At 41.3% G+C, this 25,777-nt stretch overlaps 1 protein-coding gene and 1 long non-coding RNA gene across 2 annotated transcripts in view; one reads left to right on the forward strand and one right to left on the reverse strand.

The window, feature by feature from the left end:
- LOC140690373 (uncharacterized) overlaps positions 1 to 25,777 on the forward strand; it is a 153,609-nt gene that overhangs the window by 88,013 nt on the left and 39,819 nt on the right. The gene's annotated exons all lie outside the window — the stretch shown is intronic.
- LOC140690341 (uncharacterized) overlaps positions 1 to 25,777 on the reverse strand; it is a 414,099-nt gene that overhangs the window by 12,993 nt on the left and 375,329 nt on the right. Inside the window, exon 22 of the mRNA XM_072952049.1 lies at positions 15,760 to 15,886. The gene's annotated coding sequence lies outside the window, so the exon portion shown is untranslated. The remainder of the gene's footprint in view (positions 1 to 15,759; positions 15,887 to 25,777) is intronic.

The following is a 25,777-nucleotide window of genomic DNA, read 5'->3' on the forward strand; positions in this document are numbered from 1 at the left end:
CTGAGGACCTCCGCGCAGCCCCGCCCGCCCCGGCCCCGCCCAGCTGCCCCATAAGCCTCCCCCCACCCCAGTCCTGGCCGCGCCCTTGCTCCCATTGGCTCCGAAAGTTCTGCCCTTGCACGTCTAGCCTCGGGAGGACGCAGACGCAAGCGCTAGGGGAGGGCCCCGCGGCGTTGCCATGGATAAAGACGCCGCGCTCCTCGCGGGCTGGCGTACGCTTCTGGGGCAGGCAGCGGGCTCCGGAAGTGTGCAGCTGCCCGGGACCATGGCGGTGTTTGCTGCTGGGGATGGCGGCTTGCTTGGCCGGGCCACTAGTTCTGGCCGCGTCAGTCGGCGGCCGACATCCTTTCTGGGGCGGCGTCTCACAGACGGTAAACGTACGGCAGCGCCGTTGGCGGGGCCAGTGGACATGGACCGGGGTGGGATCCGGGTTGGTGTGGCGGCCGGGGAGGGCTGAGGTCATGATGGCAGCCCTTCTTGGTGAAACAATAAAATGAATAGCCATTTTCACAAGACCTCTGAGTAAATCTACTAGGGAACTTCATCCTGGACTGAGGAAGAAGACTGGGGAGGAGGGGGCATTCAGGGGCACAGAGAACCATGGGCCACCTGTCCCACGATGGACTTTAGACTCACCCTCACCCTTCAGGAACTACTAAATACACACAGACAGAGTGCTATGGACAAGATTTTTTTTTTTAAACAAATCCCTGAATCCCTAGCAGGTCTTGTTTCTACCCATACACAAATGGCTTATGTGCATAATGTTTCACAAAAGCCTTAAAATATTATCACCCCAACTTGACACATCAAGAAACTGAGGTAGAGAAGTTTATCACATTCTACAAGATTAGAGAGAGGCCACGTCAGACACCGTATTTAAATCCAAGCCCCTGCTCCAGTGCTCACACTAGAAAGTGTGACATACTGCCCCTTTCCTGCCCTCTCCCTGCAATCAATCTCTGAAGAGTCTTTTCTGTGTCACCTGGAATCACAATCACATTCATTTTCCACAAAGAGCTATGTCACTCCTTGGAGGACTTTTCAAAATCTAAAGGGTTGGTTTGAGAGGAGAGATTTGCATTTTCTGTTTCTCAAAGGAAACATGGCTTTAAAAGAAACTGAAAAGTAGTTATCTAGTCTAAGCCCTCATTGTGCAGAGAAAAAACCGGAGGCTCAGAAGAGATGAGGAAAGGGCCTTATTAACAAATATTGCCTCAGTGCAGCACCAAGCCAGACCTGGCACTTCTAGGGGAGGATCTGGAAGGCCCAGGAGAATGAGTGTTAGAAAACAGAAAGAGAAGAAGCATACAAGGCCCCGTCTCTTCATCACCATAACATGAATTTCCACCAAATTACCCAGAATGGGTGCAGCCAATATTAAGTTTGTCAAAAGAGGTTATAGAATTCTCAACCATAGTGGAAATTCCAACATTTACTGTGCTTTTTTCCCAGTTCAAGCATCAATTCAGTGGGCACTCTGTACCAGGGACTACACGAGGCCTGGGGTTCTCCCAAATACAGATCTCTATTACCACGTGTGCAAACCACATTAAGGCCACCAGAAGAAAAGCGCCCACAGATAAGATGGAATTACTGAAACTGAAAGCAGCAAAAGAGCATATATTACTAGGAAAAACGGTGCTCCTAGTAATGGACACATGGACATAGAATGCAAACTGTGTTTAGCAGGCAGGAAAGGGGGGATTAACAGATACAAATTAGTAAATATAAAATAAATGACAAGGGCCTGCTATATAACACAGGGAACTATATTCAATTTCTTGTAGTGATTTATACTAAAAACAATCTAAAACATATATATATACATATGCATATGTTTATAACTGAATCTCTGCTGCACACTTGAAAATAACATTGTAAATTGACTACACTTAAATAAAAAATAATTTTAAAAAATAAGTAAAAATAAATGCAACGCCATTAAGAAAAAATAAAAGAACTCTCTAATCCCCTTAACTGTAGGTGGTCGAGAAATCTAGCTGCAAACACCAAGTCCACTGGATCACTCCAGCACTGGCTGTCATTCTTTCTGACCATCAGAGAGTCACTTGCTTCACTGAGGTTACTTTTCTCTTCTGTGAAAGGCTACAGTTGCAACTAACGATGTATAGAATCTCATCATTCACAAGCCCAAAAAGTAGTGAGAACTTCACATGGGCCAGGCTCTGGTCAGATGAAAAGATAGGGTCCCAGATATATTCATGGGTAGAAGAAGTTTATGCCATAAAGTTATAAATTCTTCCTGTTTTGATAGACAGATTCATTTCAATTCTGGTTAGAATTCCTACCAGATTTTTCTTGGAATATAACAAGTTAATTTATGGTCAGGAATAGCCAAGAAATTTCTTTAGAACCACCACTTGGGAGGGGTGGATAGGTCATTCATTTCCACTGCTCTTTCTGAAGTGATGAAAACGTTCTGGAATAATAATGGATGCACCACTGTGAATATGCAAAAAGCTGCTGAATTGTACCATTTAAATGGATGGAATTCATGGTTTGTGAACTATATCACAATAAAACTGTCCTATGAAAATTATTTCTTGACAATTATTTTTCAGTTTATACACTAGTCTGTCCCACAATTTAAGAAAAACAAAAAACCTAAACAAGCCAAACTATGCCAGGAGCACTTTAGGACTGCAATATGCCTGGGTCTCCAAGGCCTCTGGTGGTGCTGTTCCTGTTAACACACAATAGCTGGGCTGGGCTAGTTAGGGACTGTAACTATCTTTTGAAAATCGAGGATCACTCCTTTCACCCTGGGAGAGGGAAGGAAGGAGGATGTCACAGCCTCATGCCTTCAGCACATTTTTAACAGAACCAAGCCCTGCTTTCACCACTGCAATCCCTCTCACTATAAAAACACGTGACATCAACAAGCACCGCCATCATAACACCTGAAAGTGTTCAAGGTACTTACCTGAGGCAGAAACATGGAGGGGGGAGACAGAACCTCGCTTAGCAGTGACGCTCCCTTTTCCCGACTCAACCAGGAGAAGCTGGGCGTTAGAGCCGGAGGCTTTCAGCCCAGGTAGCAGCGCCCACGCCACAGAGCTGGTCCTCAGGGAGCGGGAAAGGGAGAGCAGGGCAGCCCCGGGGTCGCGGGGCAGGGAAAGCGGGGAGGGGGACGCGGGCTGCAGCCTCGCTCGGAGGACAGCCCCAGCCACAGTCCCAGGCGCCCGCCCCCGTCCGGGTCCGCAGACCCCGCCCGCCCGGGACACAGCCCGCCCAGGGGCGGGGACGGGCCGCCGGACGAGAAGAGGAAGCCCGGGAGGAGAGGACTAGCGGGAGGGAGAGGGGAAGGGGACGCCAGCCGCGGACTGAGGGGATCCCGGCTGGGTGAGAGATGGCAGGTGCACACCAGGCCCTGGACACTGTGGCCGGGACGCCGGGGCAGGTGGCGCTGGCAGAGGGGTCTGGCCTGAGCAATTCATCTGAACACGGGCTGACTAGCGCCCTTGGGGTCTGTGACAGGCGGACCGCCCTCCCGCAGCCGCCTGACCCCTTTCCCAGGAGCCCCCCACCTTGCACTTCCACAGTCAGAGGCCCCGACCCCAGGCAGGAACCAAAGGCCTACCGGGCGACGTAGTTGAGAAGCCTTTGGGCCCGATCCCCGGCTCGGATATGGAGCTCCCAACCAGCGGACCACTTGGCACTGACTGCGCATGCGCAGGAGGGCCAGCGATCCTCTCTGGGTTCTGTGAGAGAAGGTGGGACAGCGAGGGAGGGAGAAGATGGGAGCGGGTGGAGAGAACGGGAAAATTGGAGGGATACAGATGGACAGGATGAGCAGAGAGAAGGAAGGGATCTGGAGAAGGGAGGGTCTTAGAGGAGTTGGAGAAAAAAAGCTTTACCTCTGGGGCACCCCTAGGCGGCAGACCTGCCTCTGTACCCTTCTGTTACCCTTCAAGCCCCGCAGCTCAATTTTACCACCGTGATCCAACCCTCCGTCCGATGCTTCTGCAGAAACCCTAGGGAGATCACACCCGTTGCCCCCACGCGGAGCTGGGTTTTCTGTTGCTCTGAGAACCAAGCACCCGCAGGTGTTGTCGCTCAGAACTACCTTGGGAAGAGCACATATTCCCCTTTTACACGCTGGGAAACAGGCAGGCAGGATCTCTGCCTTAGCTCCACTGTCCCAGGTGTTGGGCTGGCGGGGAGCGGGATGGTACAAGATCAGAGCCCCAGACAGAGCAGACTGCCTGAGTGTTGGTGCATAGTCCCCATCCCTCCTGGGTAAACCATACCCCACCCTAGTGGAAACATCAAGGGCTCACAGTAGTTCCCTGGGTGTGGGAGAGCTGTCCTCATGTGAAGGAAAAGTCCAGCTGGGCTAACAAGCTAAGTCACAAATCTAAGTGTGATAAGTGTCAGTTTACTGATCTAAATTATGCTGGGCTATCTCGTAAATCTGAAGTTTAGTGTCAGTTTATTGGCCTAACAACCTAACTCGTAATTCCAAGCTCAACAAGTGTCAGTAATGTGATCTGTTACAAATTGATAAGCTCCAGTGTACTTATTCCTTGCTTTTTGTTCTTTGAGCCTTATTGGCTAAGCCCCCTTACTTGTAACTAAGCCTTTAAAACCTCATGTGCACATCTTGGAGGTACTCAAAACTTCGGAGCCGAAGCCCCTCTGAGCCCACCGGCATAAAAATTCTGAGTACTCCAACACTCCGATTGGTGCTTTTGTCTTGGCTGGCCTGTTTCCATAACACTCAGCTCCAGTGCCCAGCGTTCTAGGTAGATAGGAGTGTTACCAAGTCGAAATTAATTCTCCTCAGTGCAGGACAGGCCAATAAGTTGGGAGAACAGATGTTGGGGCATGGAATAGCAAGTTTCTGTAGACCTAGTTGGCAAACTAATGTCCTGGAAAACCATCTCCCCAAGTCACAATTCAGGCTCCTTTCCTATGTGCTTGGTTAGTGCAAACTTCTTAGTGTAGGAATGCCTTCTTGTTAGAATCCTTTCTTCTTGCAGCTATCTGCGTGGGTCAGATCCCTGTAAACCTCCAACAAAAGAAACGTTATTTTCTATTCTGCAATTTGCTATCTTTTAATGAATGAAAAAGTGTTAAATATCCTTAAAGGTCAGAGCCTTCAGAATAGGGTCTCCTGTTTATTTCAGGCTCTAGGCAACATTGTTTTACAAGCAAGATGAAGCCTAGGTGACAGAGCATAGGGTTAAATTCAAAGGAACAAATCTAATATGGAGTCAGATTTGTTCTGTTATATTACCCGGCCAGATGCCACTTGAGGATTTAAACCCCTTTAAGTTAAAAATAACTAAAATTTTAAAGGAATTTACATACATAGGTGGGAATGTGCAAAGCATATCTGGAAAAGCACCCAAAGGATAGTAAACAGAGGCATCTCCAGAGAGGGCTGAAAGAACAGAGGATGAGGGAAAACATCTTTCACTTGTGTATTTTTGTTCTCTGAGTTTTTTTTAAACCATTTCCTTGTATTTCTTTTTCAGATAAAAGAAATGTGTAATGGAGCAAAGGAGTAATTAGCTTAGCAAATACAGCAGCCATGGAATCACTAGTCATCACTTTTGATTTAAGCCAGAAAGCATTTTTTGACTCTCTCCAATGTGCTCTGTCCTGTTTTAAGACTTCTATTATTATTATTATTATTATTATTATTATTATTATTATTATTATTATTATTATTATTACTATTACTACAACTACTACTAATATTACTATTACTATTATTACTATTATTTTATGAAATAATAACACGGTTTACCTCACCCCTGCCCATGGCTGGTGGAAAACCAACCGAGTTTTTCTTGAGTTGTTTTCCAAGGAGTAGAGATGAGTTTATAAACAGAACACATCTTCAGGGTAATACAGGCAGAGTGCTTTTCCAGCAGGCCAGAGAGCTATGAAGTGTTTTCAACAGAGGCGCCCAGAAGCTGAGAGAGAAAGCCTCCAGGACACTACAAAAAGCTGCCCAAACTGCCATCTCCATGGTACTACTGAAATAGGAAAGAACAAATCTGACTTCATATTTGATCTGTTTCTTTGAATTTAACAAAGCCAAGTTAATATCCTCCGGTCTTTTCATGGGTTATGATGTCACAGAGGAAACGGACAGGTCAACAAGGAATCACTCTGCCGTGATCCCGGAGCCGGGGAAAGGGATGGGCTGCAAGATGTATGAAGCAGCCGCAACTGTGCCCGTGCTTCTAGGCAGGTATCCAAAATCGCCTCGACAAGGTGTCAAACATTTGTGCCCATGCCCTCATCAACAGACATGTATTAAAGACAAATGGAAACATATAAAAGGCCAATACCCTTGCTGGGTACACCGTCCAAAGAACAAAGTCTCAGTTTGACAACTGGCCATCTCGGTTCCATGGGATTCATTCTTGGAGAACCTTAAAAACCACTCTTCTGTCCTCAAGAATTGCTGCATATTTGTCCTATCTTTGGCTCAGGGATGGAGCACGTTCAAGTGAATTTTAATGTCTGCACAGATTTGACTGTCTTTTTCCAGGTTCACTTGTCCATTCCAAAGAGGCTTGAGCTATGTCCATCTTCCGTAAGATCTATTCCCTCCAGTGACAGCTCATTGAGCCTGCAATTAAAAGCCAAGTGAACAAGACTGTCCTCAGCTAAAAAGTTCACCCACCCTTCACTGTTTTCTTAATCTCCTCTCCTGGCTAATTGCAACAGACTAACACCTCCCTCCACCAAGATACCCAACTATGTCATTTTTCTCCCCATAGGGAAAATAAGGTCCATAAAAGAGGAGACAACTCCATAGTCACCTCTGAATTCTTAGCATATAGTAATGTCAATAAATACAACTCAGATTATTGTTAGTTTCCTTTAAAACCTTTCTGGTTATTTGAATGAGACCTTGGAAGAGAGGTGTTTGCTGTCCAGTATCTTGATCCACAAGACTCTGGAGGCCTTTTTCGGAATAGCTGTTCACTGATTCATTCAAAACACAACTTATCATTCAAGGAGTAGCTGTGGTTTTCTGCCAGGAGTTTGTGGTCACTCTCATGCCAGAACAGCTTTAAACTATATCCTTAATTTGGATTTGTTATTTTTCCCCTCTTCCACCAAAATTGACTTTTCTTACTTTCTTGTCTTGAGGAATTTCTTTTTTCCTATTTCACCCTTTAGTAAAGCAAGATTCTCAGGATGGGCTTGGCCCATTTTATGATCACCCATCCAACTCCTATTGTGAGAGGTCTGGGGCTCACCTGCTTCCCTCCTGTCAAGGCAACTGAAAATCAGTTCAGGAGCCAACCAGCACACCACGGCTTCTAACGCTCACGTATCTCTCAGAAACCCTGCTTTCTCGTTTGTCTTGGCTTCTGAGAATTTTCCCTCACTTTCTTGACAATGAGTTGTGCAGCTTGAAAGATGAGGAAGGAAGGTTTTATTTCTCAATCAGCGTTTTAAGGAACTTGTGTAATGAAGGTTTTCAGGAGTTTCTAGAACCCTCCATTGCCGAGACAGAAAACACACTAGACATTTTCTAAATTTAGTTCTCATGTGCATTTTTTCTTTGCTTTTTTTTTTAACTGCTAACAGACATTTTTTAATTAAAAAAAAAATAAGGCCCCAAAAAGAATAGAACACTGAAGGGGCAAACAAATTAACGGGCAAAGACAGAAAAATGATAACTACTCTACAAAGTTAATATAATACATACACTATGTATCAGATCAGCAATTCTCAGTAACAGCTAATTGAAACATGACCATGAGGTAAAATTTCTCTCCTGTCAGGACATGGCCAACAGAAAATACAATTAAACCAACAAACTAATATCCTAAGTCTGGCGAGGTACAGAAGGCTACAAGCTAAATGTGTCTTATTCTAGAAAAGAGGGAGTCTCACCAGCTCTTTTCTGTGGAGCCTGAGCCCACGGGAGGACGGTGAAGTGAGCTCTGTAAGTACACAATTAGCAAAGTGAGTGATGAATAAATAGACGTGAGCTTTGATGACAGGGATAATACTACTATTCGTTTGTCCTTTAAAGTATGACTTCACGTTCAGTGATCAATACTTCGGCGTCCTTAGGAGTTGAGATTTTAGGAAAATGCACAACCTGGGCCCAGATCTCCTCTTTAAGCTCGTGACACTGCAGTTAGTTGTCTCAAAGGCAGCTCCAACTCCACATGCAAAGAGCTGACTTCACGGTGTTCCTCCCATAGCCGTCCTTACCAGGGCCCCTGGTCGGGGGGTAAGGTCTCCCTGCGTCTCCCAACTCAGGCCCATCACTCACAGATGTGAATGGACCCCTCCTTCAGGGACCAGATATCCTCAGACTCCGAGTCCCACTACCCTCAACTGACCTACCAGATACTCACTGGCACTCACTCAGCACTGACTCTCTGCTGGAGACCACACTGCACACTGCACAGTGTATCTCACTGGATCTCCACAATAGTCCTGGGAATTGGGTACATCACTGCTTCAATTGATTAGATAAATTGTTTCACTTCCTTGCCTGCGTCATTCAAACTGACACGGCTACTAAGCCACAAGCCTGGGCCTGAAAACCACTTGAATATTGGACACTGCTACACCTCGCAGCCACCCTACTCTGACTCATCACATCATCTCCTGCCAAGCCTTCTAAATGTTTCCAAACATTCTAGAAGACAAATATGAACTATGAGAGCACCCCACTCTCCTACTTAAAATCTGTCAATGATGGTTCACTCCCCTTAGGAGAAAGCCCAACCAGGCCTGAGCACAGCCTAAGGCCCCAGCATCCGCTTTCCCTGCACGGCCGCGCCGCCTCACCCACCACGCAGCTCTACACGTGCCGTGTCTAGGACAGGGATGCTGACTCCGCACAACCCAGGGCTTGTCTCACTCGAACAATGATCACCTTCTTCAGTGTTCATCTTCTTCATTGCTGACTCTCACAAAAATGTTTTCTCATAATGAATCAATATCTTTTTCCTTACAACTGCTCATCATTAATAATGAGCTCCTCCCAAAAGAGAGAAGACCTAATTCTCAGTCTCCTTATCTGTAAAGTGAGAATAACAAGGAAATATGTGAGGTTTCAAGAGAAATAATATTCATGTGAGGCTGAGGGACAATTCCATCATACAGTAAGCATTCAATATGTGCTTACTTAATATTAATAAGAATATATTGCATTCTAGCAACCTTCAATGTTTTATGACTTTGTCCAACAGACTACTGACAAACTGTTGGACGAACCACTTTGAGCAGATCAGCACAAGCATACTGGGAGAGGTAAGTGCTGACTCCAGTTACAGCTGCAGCCACCCAGCACTACGGGGCGGGGGCAGTTTGCTCAAACTCTTACATGTTGCTTGAGCATTTAGTTCTCATTATAGAATAAAGACAGTTGTTCTTTAGTCAAAGCTCCTGAAACATAAATCTTCAAAGATTGATGCAAGTTAGGTTTCAAGTACAACACTCTCACTAGAATTTATTTGAAAATTATAGTCTTAGCTACTCCGCACATCAAAAGGGCATAATCTTAATGTATCTGACTAAATACACTGAAAGGGTTGTTTAAAAGTAATTAAGAAGAAGCCATTCAGAATAAGCTCTCAGTATCATCTGCACAAAGACCCACCCAAGGGTCTCATTTCTCACTTCCACATAGGTGTTTTCAAGTAGCTTACCTTGGGTCTTGGTTTCTTATAACACGGGGCGGGGAATAGTTGTGGATAGATTTATGTAGCAAATATATACCAAGGGTATTTGTTGTGAAGGAATTCTACAAATAAGAAGATTGATACATAGTCCCACCCATAAGAAATTCAGCCTTTCCATTTACAACAGCATTAAAAATAAAGTGAGAGATACATTTAACAAAAATTTACAAGATTTGTACATTGAACTTTTTGAAGTATCACCAGAATAAATTTTAAAAGATCTACATATATGGAAGACATCCCATTTTCATGGAATGATTGACAATATTATTAAAAATGTTAAGAATCCTCAAAGTGAACTATATATTCAGTGGAATCCCTATCAAAATTCCAGCTGACTTCTATGCAAAATTGAAAAACTGATCCCAAAATTCACATGGACGTGCAAGGGGCCCAGGACAGCAAAAACAACCTTGAAAAAGAAGAGTAAAGTTGGAGGACTCACTTTAAAGTGTACTAAAATGCTATAGTACTAAGTCAGTATGATACTGGCATAAGTTTGGATAAATAAGTCTAAGAGACACAATAAAAACCCACGGGGAAAAACTTACATTTACAGACACTTTTCCACTAGGGGGCCAAAAACACTCCATTGAAAGAATAGTCTATTCAACTAATGCTTCAGGGACAGCTGGGTATCTGCAGGCAAAAGAATCAATCTGGAATCTGAACACCCATAATTTATATAACAAATAAAATTAATTGAAAATAGATCACAGACAGAAATGTAAAAATTAAACCTATAAACTTTCTAAAAGAAGACACAGTATAAATCTTTGTGGGCCTAGGATAGGCTTTGGTTTCCTAGATACAAAACCAAGAGCACAAGTGATAGAAGGAAAAAGCAGATAAACTGGACTTCATCAAAACTAAAACCTTTTTCTTACAAAGGACATCATCAAGAAAGTGAAATGACAGGGGAAAAGGGTATCTCAAGTCAGAGAGTGCGTGCTTTGCAAAAAAATAAAATAAATCTTTACATCAAACTACCTCCCTTGTAAAGAAATTGTTTTAATGTTTAAAAAAATATAGTTAAAGGACAATGTGCAGAATAGAAGAAAAATTTTGCAAAGCATGTATCTAATAAGAGAGTAGTATCCAGGATATATAACGAATGCTTACAACTGAACAATACAAAAAAATACACCCAATTTTTAAATTTACCACGAATTTAAATAGATATACAAATGGCCAATAATCATATGAAAAGATGCTCAGCATGACTAGGGAAGTCAAAAACAAAATGAGATCTCATTTTACACCCACTAGGATGGTTATAACCAAAACATGGACAATAACAAATGTCGTTCAGGAGGCAGAGAAACCTCATATGCGGCCAGGGGAAAGGAACAATGTTGCAGCTTCTTTGGAGAAGTCTGGTATTTCCTCAAAAGCTTAGAGTTATATGTCTCAGCAATTCCACTCCTACATATAGAGTCATCTCTCAATATCCTTGGGGGGTTGGTTTCAGGAACCCCACACCCTGGATACCATAATCCAAGGATGTTCGAGTCCCTTTACAATCAACCATCTGGATTCATGTAGTGGAAACTACAGATATGGCGGGGCAAATGTACAGCCAACAGAATGAAAACATATTCTCATAAAAAATTTCACATCAATATTCATAGCAGTATCATTCAGAGTAGCCAAAAGTTACTAACAATATCCATCCATCAATGAACAGATAAACAAAATTACCAAGAATAGGCCCACAAACTTTTGGTCATTGAAACTTTGACAAAGGAGGTGAGAACATACAATGGAGTAAAGACAGCCTCTTCAGCAAATGGTGTAGGGAATACTTAACAGCTGCATGTAAATCATTGAAGTTAGACTACTCCCTCACAGAATATACAAAAATGAATACAAAATGTGTTAAAGACTTAAACATGTAGACAAGACACTATAAACCTCTTAGAAGCAACCATAGGCAAAACATCTGACATACATCTCAGCAATGTTTTCCTAGAGCAGTCTACTCAAGCAATAGAAAAACAACCAAAAATATACAAGAGGGATCTAATTAAACTTACAAGCTTTTGCACAACTATGGAAACAGTAAGCAAAACAAAAAGACAACCAACCTATGGAATGGGAGAAAATATTTACAATAAATGAAACTGCTAGGGGCTTAATTCCCAGAATATGTAAACAGCTTTTACACTTAATAAGAAAGAAAAACAAACAATTCAATTCAAAAATTGGCAGAAGTCCTAAAGAAACATTTCTCCAATGAAGACGTACAAATGGCCAGTAGCCACATCAAAAAATATTCAATATCATTATCAGAGAAATGCAAATCAAAACTGCAATCAAGTATCACCTCTCACCAGTCAGAATAGCCATCATTCAGAAGTTCACTGACAATAAATACTGGAAAGTCTGCGGAGAATTGGGAACACACCTACACTGTGGTGGGGATACAGTTTGGTGGAGCCATTGTGGAAAAGTGTATAGATGTTCCTCTAAAGACATAAAATTGACCTCCCAGATGACCCAGCAATCCCACTCCTGGGCATATATCCAGAAGGAACCCTAATTGAAAAAGACACCTACACCCCAATGTACACAGCAGCACTATTTACAATATCAAGACATGGAAGCAACCGAAATGTCCACTGAGAGATGACTGGATAAAGAGGTTGTAGCATATTTGTCCAATAGACTACTATTCAGCCATAAAATAATAATAAAATAATGACATTGGCAGCAACATCAATGGACCTGGAGAATGTCATTCTAAGTGAAGTAAGCCAGAAAGAGAAAGGAAAATACCACATGAGATTGCTCACATGTGGACTCTAAAAAAAAAAATAGAAAGAAACAAAAAAATAAACTTATCTACAGAACAGAAACAGACACAGAGACATAGAAACCAAACTATGGTTACCAGTGGGGAGAGGGTGTGGGAAGGAATAAACTGGGAGTTCAAGATTTGCAGATACTGAGTATGTAAAGAATAAACAGCAAGTTTATACTGTATAGCACAGGAGAATATATTTAATATCTTATAGTAACTTATGTTTAAAAAGAGGATGAAAATGAATACAGGTAGGTTCCTATTTAGCTGAAGTGTTGTGCTGTACACAAGAAACTAACACAAAATTATAAACTAACAAGACTTCAATGAAAATATTTTTAAATAGACCAAAAACGAAAACAAAGGAAAAGGATATTATCAAGCAAAAAGAATAAAGTACTGATTCAGGCTACAATTATGGATGAACCTTGAAACTTTATGCTAAAATAAGCCAGACACAGAAAGCCAAATAGTGCCCTTTAAAGTGAACTGTATCTAAGCGTTTATTGTACTACTCCTGTAAATTTTCCAGAGGTTTGAAATCTATCAATATCAAAATAAAATGTATTATGCATTAAAAACTTAAAACGCTTCCTCACAGGAGGGCTTTAATTATTAAATGCAGAAACGCATATAAAGCTCTTGGAAAAACAATTTGCACGTCCACACACAGTCACTGCTGTCACTGCCACTCAGAGGGTGGTGCCAGCGCTGATGAGAGCTGCCTCCACTCGCTCCCCTGCAGAAAGGAGTGAAGGCCTGAGCTCTGACAGGCAGGGTGAGCGTGAACCTGAGTCATACACAGCCACGTTCCAGACTCTGCGTTACCCAACTTTCTTATACAAACTGCAACATGTAATGTAAACACGCTAGAGGGATGTATCTTACAACACAGGGAATACAGACAATGTTTTACAGTAACTATAAATGGAGCATCTATTGTACACCTGAAACTAATATCATATTTTAAATCAGCTATATTTTTATGAAAAATTAAAAAATATTTTTAAAATGCTATCACTTTAATATTCAATTCGGTTTTTAAGTTACTACTAAACAGCTCAGAATGTATAAAAGCATTTAATTGTGCTGTTTGCTTACATATTTATTTACATTCAGCCTCTTGCTAAAAGAGAATTTAAACAATTCTGTTAAACACAGCTTAACAACCATCACAACAAAAGGCAAAACGGAGAGTGAAGAGAAAATGGAGATTCAATACTTAAATGAAACCAGGGGGAAGTAAACTCATAAAAATGGATTCCATGAAGTCAGGGCAAGTGTTAAGGCTGACTAGAAATTCAGCTGTAGGATTCTTGGCAGCAAAACCAAAAAGAAAAGATGATGGGGCGGGTGGTAGAGCGTGTGCTTAGCGTGCACGGGGTCCTGGGTTGAAGCCCCAGGGCTTCCACTAACAGGTAAATACATCTAATTAACTGCCCCCCTAAAAGATCACCAAAGAAAAGAAAAAGAGAAATTTCTTTCCCAAAGAACCCTGATATTAAATTTGGATTAAATATTAAAAAAAAGAAAAAAAGAAAAATTCAAAAGATAAGTGACACTGAAGGAAAACCACAGCTGGCCTAACAAGCTAAGTCACAAATCAAAGTGTGATAAGTGTCGGTTTCCTGATCTAAGTTTTGCTGGGCTACCTGGTAAATCTGAAGTTTAGTGTCAGTTTACTGGGCTAATAAGCTAACCCGAAAATCCAAGGTCAACAGTTGTCAGTAACGTGATCTGTTCCAAATTGATAAGCTTCAGTGTACTGATTCCTTGCTTTTGGTTGTTTGAGCCTTATTGGGTATTAGCCCCATACTTGTAATTAACCCTATAAAACCTCATGTGCACGTCTTGGAGGTGCTCAGAGCTTTGGAAAAGAAACCCCTCTGAGCCCGCCAGCGTAATAAATCTCAGTACTCCAACCCTCTGTGTGATTCTTATTTCTTGGCTGGCCTTTTGTTTCCATAACAACACAAGCGATAATGCCCATGAGATAAATCTGGGGAGGCTGCTGGTAAGTCGCCATGTCTCACGTGGGAAAATCTGAAACATCCTTCTCACCACTCAGAGTCATCATAAGCCCACACCACACCTCCTGCCGTTAAATGCAGGAGCACGGTTAGGGCCCGGCCTTTGCTGTCTTTGTGTCATCACAGTGATACAGGATGGAAGGGGGAAGAGCACAGCCATTCAAGGAAGGCCGCAGCAATTGACATCAAAATGGTGAAGGATTCAACCCCCAATAGGCCTTGAGGCTCAGGATGAAGAGATTTAACTTCTAGCAGATCTTGAGATTCAATAAACATCCATTGTAATAGTAACCTGGTGAATAACATGCCCCAGGCACCATGGCAGTCCCAATGATAGCCACAAAAGGTCAAAGGGTGGGAAATGGCCAACTCCCTGGGAATCCTAGCCCCTTGCCCTAAGGCTGGTCCTTCTACTTATTAGCATATGAAACCACCAAGCCCAAGAAAACAAGCAACACAGCGCCACCTCGCGGTCACCACTCTCTGTCCCTCTTTGGAGAAGACAGACCTTCTGTCTGTGGGGTGTGTACCTACTTCTAATCTGTGCATGAAACCCCCACACCTCGTGACGTTTCTCTTGCATTTCAATGTATCTGTCTGAATATATATACCTTTACTCAACACTGGCTTGCTCTTGAATTCTTTACTGCATGAAGTCAAAGAACAAAATCTGGTGGGGCACATCCCAGGGGCTCAACGAAAGCCTGGGACACAGCCCTTCTCATGCCCAACGTTTTTTATTCTTGTATCAACAGGACTGGGCTGTGAAGTGACGTCTGAGGCCCCAGCTAAGGGACAGAACCAGCTTCCAGGGTTCCAATTTGCGGGCAGCCTCTCCCCCAGCTTGGGCCTTGGGGTCTGCCCGGTTCTCTGTGTTTCTCTGTTGTGCTGACTCCCCAGCCATACAGCGTACTCCTAGGCCTGTCCCCACAAAACCCTTCTCTCCAAAATACAAGCACGTCATGTCACAATCCTCTTGTTCAACCAGGAAATGTTCAGCCCACTTTTTTCCTCCCCAATAAATTACCCAACTGTCCTCCCTCCCATCACATCACTTCTTTCTTTGTGAGAACTCTGCACTCGCCACACCCCATCATGAACACAGGTGTCTTGCTGGCTGTGACCGAGATGTTTCTTTCTCACACAGCAAGCGTCCTTTCACTTTCCCCTTGTTACCTTAAAAAAGCCTTTCCTGAGTCACCCACCCCTCTGATTATGAACTCACAATGTGCTGAAGTTGCAGTCACTATGTGCATACATCCCAGTTTTGGCTAGGTTTCCATCACAAGATCTTCATTAAGGAGCTGCATCAAGAAGTTATACAGGGTATTCTTACATCAGAGTGGAGGAACCTGCAAAAAATTTAAACGGCTTTGAAGAGAGTGTTAACCAGGGACAGAGATGTCGCGGGTCCTAGTCAAAAGTGTCATGAGGAAAAATGTTCTCCCAAGGCTCAGAGTGGCTTCTGAACACAGAATCCTCAGGGAGGAGGTGACAGGCAGTGATTAGGGTGGGTGATACAGGTTACGCTCCCCCAGCTGGGGAAGAATAGGTTTTTTTCTTGTTTTCCAAACAATTTCTTACTATCTTTTTCTCTTATTGCCACATACCATTTCCTACGAATTAAGCATATCAATGTCAGTCATTTGGGCCACTTGGGAGAAGCTACACGATGCCATTCACAGGGATGGGGCATGACAGCCACACCAGTCTAGGCTGAAAGACCAGTGGGGGTATTTGCAAGGTAATCACGGGCATGCAACAAACTCCCCAGCTTCAATGACCTCATCTCAAAGCTGGGGTCAATAAAACTACCAAGCAAATTGCGTGAAGATTATGGCCAATGTTTACTAGGTAAGTGCCCGTGAAAGCTGCCGCTTAATGGGGAATGAGTACGATCAATGAGGCCCTGTCTACCTGCCCACACGCGCCCTGCCTTCCTGCCTTGCTGCAACAGCAGAACTTGTTTAGCTGAGATGAACACCCCCAGAGCAGCCCAGACGGGAAAGCTCCCAGCTCTGCACGGCGAGACGTGTTCCTTTCCTTCTCAGAGCTGATCACAGTTTGCTGTCGTCTGTTTTTATGTTTATCCCTTTTGTAACTCCCTCTCCTCCGGAGTTTTTGCTCAAGCAGCACAGGGCCAGGTGTGTCTTGGGTCCTGCCGGATATTCTGGGCAGGGAAACAGCCAACTCCATATCTGGCTCTGGTGCTGAACGGAGAGAGCAGAAGGCCCAGGGGCCCATGCTGAACTGAGGCCCCTGCACCCAAAATTATGGTCTGACCTTGGGCAAATTACACAGTCTTCTTTACCCTGAGATTCCTCATCTGTCCATGAAAATAACTGCCCATGTCACACAGAGTTACAAGTATTAAAGGAAATCAACAAATTCACAACCTAGCCAAGGGGCTACAAGTGCATCCTCAACAGACAAATGCTGCCTTTACGGCTCTGACGCACGCTAAGCGGGGCGGCCCCACACAGTGAACACTGCTAAGTGCCAGGGTGTTAAATGCTTCATGTGTGCTATAATACTCTTTAGATCTTACAACAATCCCAGGAAGAAATGAATATTATCATGCCCATTTCACAGATTCACCAACAGGTTGAGAGTATGCATTCTATTCCAAGGCCCTGTGGTGAAGAAATGGCAATTTAAACCGGAATCTGGGCCCAGGCCTTGGCTCCATCTCTCTCCCATCCACCTGACCACTTGCCTATGAATTCCACCTGTCCAATATAAAAGTTTGCAGCCGGCCATCTCTTAAAAGCAATGTGTGCCACCGTTTGTCAATGTTGTTTAATTACCATAAACTGTTCTCAGAAACCACTACAGTAAAGAAAGGTGGACTTAAGGAATTCTGCATTGCGTTCTCCTGCAATGTGCAGGATCCCTTTCCTACACCTCCAAATCCAAGTGTATGCTTCCTCCGTGTTTATGTTTGCACACGGCTTATTAAAGCAGAAGGTATCTGCAGTAATTCCATCTCGGTTGATTTCCAAGTTTGCAGATTATCCATATTCGGTCTGTGAACGAAAATACTACAATGTGAATGAGAATACTGCAACCATGTCAGTAAACAAAGAATACTGATACCAAGTCATTAAAGGCTTCCGCCACTCCCCGGCGAGGACAGGCCTGCAGCCCAGCCACTGCAGCAACTCACAATGGTGCCCTCTGAGCAGACTCAGAATAAGAAAGGACGGGCTACTGGCCTGAGATAGCTAGGTGCTTGTCTAAAAAATGAATTCAGTGAGTCCTAATATTTGCTTCCTCCCATTCATACAAAATCACTAAATTCTTGAACTTGAGATACCTGGCTTTCTTTAGATAACAAGTAATCTTTTATTGTTCCAACAACCTGGTCTTTGTTGTAAAGCTCCTATATATCCTAGCTCTTCCTCAACCTCTTGGGAGCAGTCCCTCAGAGAGTTCTGAGAGACGGTCATCCTGGCTCGAGTCCTCCCGCCAAATGAAACATAACTCTTAACTTTTAGGCTGCACGTTTATTTCAGTCAACAGTTTTGGACAACATGAAGCACCACAGCAGATTTCTCTCCACCTGAACTCTCCAAGTAACCAGAGCCTTGGTACCAGCAGTGGCCCTTTGTGCTCATCCGCCTCCTCGGGGGGTCCAGATGAATTTGGCTGAGTCTCTCCTGGTTCTCAGATCTCACATATTGGTTTATGATCCTAAGTTTTATCTGGCGGTGTATCCAGGTACGTGGCCCTCCAGTTGAAAGAAACTGAGGTGAATTACCCACCCAGTGGAGACATCCCGAGTGGGTCCAAGTTGAAAGACACTGGGTTCAGGACTGAGTGGTTAGGTAAGAGGCTGGTCTAATGTTTTCCTCAATTTGGTTACCTCCATTGAATTTTTCAGGATAAAAGTAAAACTCTTATGAGGAAACTTTCAACTCCAAATTTTGGACCATCCTCCTGGCTGGTAACAGCATTCTCGGGTGACAGGGAATCTTCCAGGAGTGGTAGACACAAAGACTTCATGACACAGAGTTGTCCCTCTGGGAAATCTTACTAGCAAATTTATTCTGAGAACCCGACCTTACAATGGGGAATAGAACTTTCAAAAAAAAAATAAAGAACAGAAAAGAAAAGAAAAAGAAATGACAGATTGCCAGTCTCCAAGTAAAACCCCAGCCAGATTTATGTACATACAAAACTTACAACATTAATCGGGAATAAGAAAAAAAAAAACTCACTCTGGAAATAACCAGGCCTGATAAAAACATTTTTTGGCATTCTGAACTTGTAAAAACAAAATCCCCTTTAGTGGGAACTTGGATTTCTCTTCCTGTGTCCTTGAAATGTAAACGTTTTATCTTTCTCTGGATGTTTTAAGTGTGTGCATGTAAGTATATATATGTTTAGTTTAGTTTTTAAAGGAAACCTTGGACTCTGCCATACAAAAGTTCAAGTATTGTGTACATATGGTGGCCACGCAAATAAATTGGGATTCTAAGCAATTCTTTGATTGTACCAATTTTCAGATATTTTGCCATCTTAAACTTTGTTGCATCAGCCTGGACCACGAAGGCTTTAAGCTTTTGGAGAGTAAACCTTTGAATTTTATTTAGGCAACACCCCGACTCTCATGTGGAAGGGCCTCTTCATCTTATTGGTTTAAAATCACTATATATATTTATTTATTTATATATATATAAATTGATGGCCATATGATGGATTTTTTAATTTGGAAAAACTTTTTAATTGGTGAAAGTTTAAAGAGATCTCATTATAAACGGCTGTTTTATTGGTACCTATTAAAATAAAGTTTAAATGCAGAAAAATATATCTAATGGTTAACCTAAGAACTCAGATATAAAAATATAACTGGTTTGAAAAGCTACATTTTTGTTTTTCCTTTCTGATAAATGTTTCTAGAGATGCTAATAAAAACTTAGTATAATTAATGTTAATTAGGTTGAATAACTGGAAAAAGGATTGTAAAAATGTCAAAAAAACAGATAAGTGGCTTATCCCAAAAGGATAAATATTTTTATATGGTTATTTTGAATGAGATAAATAAAATGGACATTTTTGGATTTACATACAGGGTTTTGATACTACACTACGTAAAGTTAAAAAAAAAAGGGCCAAAGAGTTCACCTACTCCCCCCCAACATTAAAGTTCAAACAAGTCCGTTTTATTTACCACAGTTTAACATATATTTATATGTATACTGAAATACTTGATCAAGGATTGGGACAACAGACCAATTAATGAAATTAAAAATCGAGAAGGGCCTAAGCTCTTTGGCTGAAACTTGGGCATCCTAGAGACTTCTATAAAATTATATACAATGAACACCCACAAAAAAAAGGTTTCTGTCACTCCTTCTAGAAATAAGAATTATTGATTAAACTTAATAAATATAAAAATTAAAGGTATAAGATTTAATAAAATTGAGATAAAAGTTTGTGAAATTGGTATATTTAGATGGTCTTTATATAAACCTTTTGCTTATGTTGTGGGATAGATATGTTTCAGTGGAAAAACGCTTCCCCTTCTTGGTATTATAAGGCTGGGCACATGTCTATCCCTCTGAAAATATTAATTGAACAAATTAAAGGAAACCAATATAGTTACTTGAGACGTCCAATATAACGTAAATCTAAAAAGTAATTTGAGTAGCTAAAAAAAAAAATATAGGTTTACCCTGGGTTTAACTTATAACTCAAGGAAAAGAGACCTTAATAAATGTCTTATGCAAGCTTTGGAAGACAAAATAAAGAAAACCTTAGTTTTAAAACATGGAATTCTTTGTTTACAGCTCTTCTCACTGATACAAAAATGCCAATTAAGGAGATAAAATTGGGTCTGGGTGACAGAGCATTTATCTGGGGACCTGGAAGAGAGTGTCTTTGTCTTGCAGATCAGAAATATAAATACAACAAACAGTGACCTAGGACTGAGCCTAATTAGCTCAACGAAATAAAACTTGAGGCCATGAAATTTTTGGCATTTTAGAACTCAGAACTCTGACGGGTCCTTCAGACTTTGTGAGGAAATCTTAATTATCTGTTTCATAAATAGTAAGCCTTAGTGATTTGAGCAAGCAAATTCAGCTTACTCCAACTATTATTATAAATATAAGTAAGTTTTAAAGTGAAGCTATGAGATCTCTAGCTTTTGTCTGTTTATAAGCCTGCATACAGATTATAGAAGTGAGATATTTCTACTGCTAAAAAAAAAAAATTTCGAAGTCAAAGAGCTCTGCTTAATTGATGTAAAAATATAAGAGCTTAAAAATTAAGTATTTTTAAAATAAAAACTTAACAAATTGACTTTCAGTGTCATGTGAATTGGAAAATATTCAATATTAAGGTAATATTTGATATTGTTTAGTTTAAGTATGTTCTAATAAATGTAGACATCTTTAAAATCATCCATCTTAACTATAATACCTTTACTGTACCTAGGTTTAATGAAAGTCAAATAAGATCCTGTTATATCTGTTGCAGATTTGTCAAAAAAAAAATAACAGTAATGTGCTGTGGTAAAATTTTAAGTAAATTAAATGCAAATGAGATGAGAGCTTTGGGTAAATATTTAAAATATATTTTTAAAATGTATGCTTAAAATAATCTCTAAATGTTTGATATCTTTAAATTCTAGAGTTGTGCTAAATTAAGTTAAATGACAAGATTTTATTAAATATCTATGCCATTTTCAGATAAAATAAGATTGAAATATGAATTACTTAACATTTAACTTCCTCTTACAGTGAAACTAAAGGTGTTTAGAAATATTAATAAATGGTTGGTGTCACACAGAAATAGTCTCTATTAGTAAGGGAATGATCTCAGTATCCTAGGAAAGTAATATAAATGCGTAAAGGAAGATGTAAGAATGGAATAATACTTTGTTAATGAAAAATAGTGACTTTCTCCTGAAGCTGGTTACCTCTGAATGGAAGACAAAATAAGGGACACACTAATATAAGTATAGAAAGCTGTGGAAGGCTTGTGGAAAAGGAACCCTGAGGAAAGTTTTGTACGTGGTCAGAATTGGCTAAGTTTAGAATCAAATTGGGCAACGTAAATGAATCTTAGAAGTTAGCTGGAACAAGATTAGATTTGGTTTTCTCTCTGTTAAGAGGAAAAAATTTTCTTAAAATATTAATCCACCTTCAGTAACAGATTGTAAAACTTCTTATACCACTTAGCTGATCTGTTCTGCCTTTACTTTTGACGTATTTTCTTGTTAATGAATTAGTACTACTTTACAGTGATCTATATGTTTATCTGATCAAGTGTTCTGAAATCTTTCAAAAAGCTCCCCAAATATAAAATTCTAATTAATTAAATAAAAATTAATTTAATTAATTAAAATTCTTTTAATCTCCAGTTAAGTTTGGGATGCTACAGAAGGCCCCTGAAACATCCCAAAGAGAGATTTTTAACTATAAAGTTTCATTTGGCATTTTAAATAACATGGAATTGTCAAATGAATCATAAAACTTCTAAGGTTATATTGAATGAGAAATATTATTAATATAGGTATTGTAGAAATTATATGGACTCCCTAAAATTCTGGTTTATCTGAAATGTTACCAGTGATAATTATGGGTATAGTGAACAGGTTTCTTTATTGATTATAGTGTAATGGTGTTTAACCATGCTTTTAAATCTTTTGTCATTTATAGACAGTTAATTGTTTTCTTCTGATGGTTTTGCAAAATGCTTTCTCTTCAAGGAGATTTACTGATTTCTAATAAATTTCAAACTACAGCACTGAACTAAACTGGGTAAGACATTTTAAAGTTCTAATGAAAACTCTCATTAAAAGAATTAGTTACATGGGACAGATTAACCAGCTGAATATGGTTATAATTTTTGATATTGTTTGAAATACTACTGCCTTTTAACCTGTTTCCCAGACATAAAGAATCTCTTCTCCTTAAGCTAGTTATGGTTCACAGCAATTTGATAAATTATAACTATGTATACAGACTTGGAACAGTTATCTTTTCTCTCTATCTGATCCCTCAAAAGACTAAAAATACTTAGGTCCCCAGTGGCTCTATCAGACAAATTAGGGAGATCATCTCCTAAGAGATATAGGAGTATAAAGGTATTTTAAGGATTTTAAAGAGAAAAGAATTTACCTAAATCTGTAAGGCAAAAATCCATGAAAAGCCTTGACGTGGCTTTCTTGGCCTTAGAAAACCTTATTAACATTCTACCCTGAGACTCCGTATTAAAACTTCCAACACAGTCAATTTAAAAAGCCTATATGATCAAATAATCAGATTTAATTTGTAAAGAAATTAATCTTGATTTGGCTATATTTGAGAAAACTGAGGGTAACTTTAGAGAGAAAAAAATTATATTTTAGTCGATATTAAATTCTAGTTTTGTTAATTGAGGTCCATATTTACTAAGACACTTCCCAGATCATTCCTTGCTGTTATGTCACACTGCTGTACAGTTTAATTGAATTATGAAAAGAATACTCTAGGTTTGATTCTGAAGCTCAGTAATCTATCCTTGGGTAAAATTCCAATGCCCCATGACCTGCAGCCAGGGGATTATACATACTGCAACAGGCATGACTTAAAGAACTGTCTCCAACCTGAATGGAAAGACCCTTTTTCAGATACTCTTAACTAGACCATACACACCAAAGCTGAAGGAAACGGAGTCTCGGATTCATTTCCTATCTGAAACAGCCCCTGCAGTGCACTGGCTTATAGAGCGCTGCTCACCTTAAAACAATGCCCAAATGGAGAAAAAGCTTCCATACCAGGATGAGAAGAAGACGACATCTGAGCTAGACTGCTGACCCAAGACACCGGACCAGGACTGTATACCAATTACTTTGATAATTTCTCCAACCTTTGATTATGAACTACTCCAATTGTTAAGTTTATGATAAATTACCTATGTCTAGTACTTCTGTGTTACCTTGGTGGGTTTCCCTAATACAAGGCTCTAACTAGGTAGCCCTCAGAAACATTATTCTAAAAAGAAATTATAGTTCTGTTTAGGCCACTGTTGATCTTACAAGGTGGGAGATTTCAACTGGCCAATTAATACCTGCTCTGACCCTGACCATAAATATGAACTTTCTCATAGGATCAAACTCAGAAACACAAGCAAAATTTTAACCCAAAAATACAACTTCTCGACTATTAAATTCTTACTCGTGACTTTATTAACGTTACTAGCTGTATTACTTATATCCTGTCTATTTTATAAAATTGTTGTCTATTACATTTCCCAATGTGTAACTAGGCCCACAAGATTGATGATGGCTAAACATCTTGAAGAAACAGATAAAATTTATAACCCTGAATAAAATAAATATAATAGTGTGATTCTAGGTATGGGAATGAGCAAAGAAGGTTAAACACTTCCTGGATCATAATAGAGTAGTAAGACAGGTGATCCAGAGAACTTTTAGTATCAACAGGGCCTGATAAAAAAAACTAACACCTTGAATGGCAACTCAGAAGATTCTTCACCTGAACTAGGAATGAGCCATCCTAGCAATGTGGGACAAAATTGGTCATGAAATTTCTCTCAAAATATTGGTCGAATTTAGGACCAAGGGGGAACACTGTGAATGAAAATACTACAATGTGCATGAAAATACTGCAACCATGACAGTAAACAAAGAATGCTGAATCCGAGTCATCAGCGGCTGCTGCCAAACCCCAGCGAGTACATGCCTACAGCCCGGCCTCTCAGCCACTCACAGTGGTGCCCTCTGAGCAGACTCAGAGTAAGAAAGGACAGGATACTGGCCCTAGATAGCCAGGGGCTTGCCAAAGGAATGAATTCAATGACCCAAATGTTTGCTTCCCACCATACATAGAAAAGCAGTAAATACTTGAACTTGAGATATCTGGTTTTCTTTAGATAACAAGCAATATTTTATTGTTCCAATTACCTGATCTTTGTTGTAAAGATTCTATTTATCCTAGCTCCTCCCCTACCTCTTGGGAGCAGTCCCTCAGAGTGATCTGAGAGGCTGTCATCCCGGCTCGAGTCCTCCAGCCAAATAAACCAAATCCCTTAACATTTAGGCTGAACGTTTATTTCAATGAAGTCCCAGAATAGACACAACTCATCAATTCTGTAATGGAACACACTGAATCAGGAACCAAAAGCGTGTTTTAGTCCAGAAAATCTCCAGGTTCCTATTTCTTCCTGTCATTATACAATCCCTCCAGAACTCATTACTTTGCTGTCTGCTCCTCTGGCAACCAAACTCAGAGAAGAGTCAACTCAGCAGAGCACCATGCTGGGGAGAACCCCCCGCAGAAGCACTGCAGGCTGCCTTCCCTCCCGCACGCTCTGCTGACCCTTGGTGTCCTCCGTGGAGACCAGGCCAACACAGCTCTTCCCAACAGCTGCAAAGTCGCTCACGTTAAATAAATCATTTTATTTTATATGATATTTTACGTATATACCCATCTCTGAAAACAGCTTTGCCAGAAGCCCAAATCTTCAACATTAATCTGCAAAGGCAAATCAGGTCCCCAAGGGAAAACAAGTCTTAAGACGACGCTAAGGCCTCCAAAGTCCTCTCCACGACCATGAACCAAACTGCCTGCAGGTCTGCAGCTGCAGGAGGCTACATGTCTGCTTTTAAAGCAACCCCTTTCTGCCCTCGGGTGCTACAATGCCCTTTTATGCCCTCCCATCACAGGGCAAGAGCAGCCGCTGCAGAACCTTGCAGGGCAGCACTGACAGGACTGGACAAAGGGGATCAGAGCTAAACAAAGCATTCTGATGACACGAGCTTGTCACTGTGTCTCTTTACAGATGTAGATATATATAGAGAGAAGTGGGGTGATATTGCTCAAAGTCACACAGCTAATAAGTGGCAAAGTATATAACTCTGCTCCTCCCTCCTGTGTGACGCCCAACTGGGACAACCACAGGGTTCTCTCGTGGCTGCCTGAACAGTCTTTTCCTATCACTCATGACACACAATAGTGTCTGAACTTAGCCTGCATTTGCAGCATCTTTTCCCTCCAGTTTCTCAGGAACAAGGCTGTTCGGGCCTGTATGAATTCCGGCTTCCTGAAATCTCCGTGCTCAGGCTGGTCTTGCCTGTGCATCCGGCCCGCTGCTCAGAGGCTCTTCCTCCCCTGCAGGAGGACGTTTCTAATCTTCACAGGGACACAACCTCAGGGGAGCTCTCCTCTCGCCCTCAGCATGGCAGGTGTCCCAGGCCTCATCCCGAGCAGCCCCGTTAGGACGGTGTCTGC

The sequence above is a fragment of the Vicugna pacos genome, chromosome 30, assembly GCF_048564905.1.
Source record: "Vicugna pacos chromosome 30, VicPac4, whole genome shotgun sequence".
Lineage (NCBI taxonomy): Eukaryota > Metazoa > Chordata > Mammalia > Artiodactyla > Camelidae > Vicugna > Vicugna pacos.